Source organism: Lactuca serriola, chromosome 9 (assembly GCF_051521515.1).
Source record: "Lactuca serriola cultivar US96UC23 chromosome 9, Lser_US96UC23_V15, whole genome shotgun sequence".
In the NCBI taxonomy this organism is placed as follows: Eukaryota; Viridiplantae; Streptophyta; class Magnoliopsida; order Asterales; family Asteraceae; genus Lactuca; species Lactuca serriola.
This window is the reverse complement of record NC_136416.1, coordinates 140308212-140311025: the sequence shown is the minus strand read 5'-3', so window position 1 is coordinate 140311025 and position 2814 is coordinate 140308212. Positions and strand designations below refer to the sequence as shown.

The window sequence follows — 2814 nt, the reverse complement described above, 5'->3', positions numbered from 1 at the left end:
CCTAAAGAGATTTGTCTTCCAATCAGTTTATGGATGTTTGATGTTAAGTGGTGTTAAAATATTTAATAAAACCTTTTTATTGCTTTTGTGTGTTTTGTGTAACCTATAATCAAACATTCTAAATTAATTAACTATTGTTCCCCTTGTGGTCGATACTCTTGCTTATTAAAGCTATACTATACTTGCTACCTGTAAGGTGTGGTTTTGATGCGATAAACTAGAAATTATAAATAAAAAAACTAATGCATTAAAGATTCACATCAATAATCCACAATCATTCATATATCCACACAATAATTAGTTAGAATACAATACCCTAAATATATATATATATATATATATATATATATATATATATATATATATATATATATATATATATATATATATATCTTGTTTTTACCCATAAATGATGGATTTTAAGAGGTATAAGCTTTACTTCAAAATTTACAATCACTTTATGCATTAACCGTATTAGAGAAAATTAAAGTAGTCAACTATTCGTTTCAATGCATAGATGTGCCTTTTATCACCCCTCTTATCTCTTATTAGTTAAACTTTGACCCAGCTCCTTCCGATATCTCTGTATTTTCCCCCATATGACGATATTTTTTAATGGTTGTCTATATAAACTGGAATACTCATTCAAACATTGGCATCGACATTACTGAAAGACACTTGACGTAGGTTTCTTCGAACCTCTATCTCTTCTCTTCAAATCTTCTTTCCATCTAAAGTTTGGGTTTCTGTTACCCAAAATCTCTATAGTTTTGTTTCAGTTGCAGGTTATGGAGGTGGTGCGTAACACCACCGTCAAGCCCTACACACACATATTTCTCTCATCTTTTTTTCCACAAACCCTAATCGAAGTCTCTATCATCATCTTCATCTTCAGTTAAGGCAACCACCACTCTTCCATTCTCTCTTCCCTAATCGGCGACCTTCAACACCATGCACCACCATCATAGATTTTATCGGTTACATATTTTTCTGATTTATGTTTTATTTGGATTTTTAGGACCCCGGCGAAGTCTGCATCGCCATTGCCACCATCGCCACCCTTTGTTCCAGTCGCGACCATCCAGGTATGATTTCACATAAGTTTTCGACACCTTCTTTCTTTCTCTTTTCTTCATCTGCTCCATTCGCCACCTCACACCACCCTGTTCTCTCTTTAAAAACCCTTGAAACCACCCCAAAGCAGGTAAACTTTTAACCAAGTCTGTGAAATCTTCAGGAAACTTTTAACCAAGTCTGTGAAGTTTTTATTTGCTCTTTTATCTGTTTTGTTTTGAAGAACAAGGAAAGGCACTCCATGTGTTCGATGAAATGCCCCAGATAAAATGCACCTTCATTTTGTTGGTTTGATGTTTGGAAGAAGGTAGGTATCATTGAGTCTTCATTTTGTTGTTTTTTTGTTTCTAATAATTTTTTTACAGACACTTATGTTGAGGTCACTACAAGATAATAATTTAGCCCCTGACCCAAAGAATTTCAAAGTACAATAGCTGAATGGAATACCAAAAAGTCCTCAAATGGTTGTTCTCTTTACTGCTAATTACTTTGTGGTTTGTTATGTATTACCTCATTGACATTATTCATGTTTTTTTTGTTGACTTACATTATCATTCAGACCCTTACCTTTTATGTTCATGTTCAGTTGAGTAGCTTTAAGAAGGTTTTGATGACAGTAATGAGATGAATTACGTATATTATAAAACAAATTTATTAGGTTTTACACCTTGTTTTGTTGGTCTTCCATTGCTTTCTTCATTTCCATTTTCTTTATCCCGAATTCAATTACGTAGAGATGGAAGTAATCAAAGTTTCTTGAATACGACTCTCTTTTTATTGAATTTATCTTTCTTTTTTTTTTTTTTTGATTTAGGGTCAGCTTGGTATATGTATTATGTGTATATTAGGAATACTTTATTTAGTTATTTATTTATTTCTGCTTTATGTTAACAGGAAGCTTTTCATAGACTTCTAAAGGACCAAGTGTATAGAACTTAATAGTCAAAAAATCCAGAGAAGTTTTCTCCTTTTACATTTCTCATGTTTTTCGATTTGATGTGCATTGTTTCTTTCATGGGGTTCTGTTCTATTGGAGTTGCTGGGGATATTCTAAATTTGTCAAGTATAAATTTTAAAGATGCAAACCTTTGCATTTGGCTGTAAGTCAAATACGTCTGCAATGTGTTCATTTACATCAACAAAAATATGTTGAGAAAAGAAACAAAAAAAAAAAAGTAATATTAAATACTCCGTTGTGGGGTTTATGTGAAACAATATTGTAAGAGATGAACAAAATAACATAATCCAAATAACATGTGATATTTGTTTAAATTAATTGGTAATTGTTGTACCAAGCAATAAGAGATGCTATTTGTTTTAGTTAATTCGTAACTGTTTTACATCAATTTCAAGAGAGTTCATATAGCATCATAATATTTGAGAATGGTGTATTGAATAATATTTACATTATTTACGACAATATCAAACTAAATAATATTAAAATTGACATGAAATCATGAAACCTTTAATTATCTCTTTATTAAACCTAATTATTTCATCCAATAGAATTTTTAAAATTGGAAACTGAAATTACATATTAAAAAAAACAACATTTATCACCTTTTCAGTTCATTTGTTAATAACAAAGTCTTTCCTTTTTATTATATTTTTAAAAATATGGAATTGTGTTTTTTTAACTGATTACACCCATAAAAACAAATGTATAATAGTTATACTCTAAGAAATACAATTGATCAGCATTAATAGCACCAATTGGGATCATTAATCCCACAAATATTC

At 30.5% G+C, this 2814-nt stretch overlaps 1 long non-coding RNA gene across 3 annotated transcripts; it reads left to right on the top strand.

Annotated features, from left to right (window-relative positions):
• Positions 1 to 562: 562 nt before the first annotated feature.
• On the top strand, positions 563 to 2371 carry LOC145077109 (uncharacterized). 3 transcript variants are annotated; one of them, XR_013692959.1, is made up of 4 exons: positions 563 to 894; positions 1019 to 1381; positions 1440 to 1538; positions 1969 to 2371. It is a non-coding gene; the product is annotated as an uncharacterized LOC145077109 (long non-coding RNA). The 3 variants fall into 3 exon arrangements; XR_013692958.1 differs by having other exon boundaries at positions 1019 to 1538; positions 1969 to 2369; XR_013692960.1 differs by lacking the exon at positions 1440 to 1538 and having other exon boundaries at positions 1969 to 2368.
• The last annotated feature ends 443 nt before the right edge of the window (positions 2372 to 2814 follow it).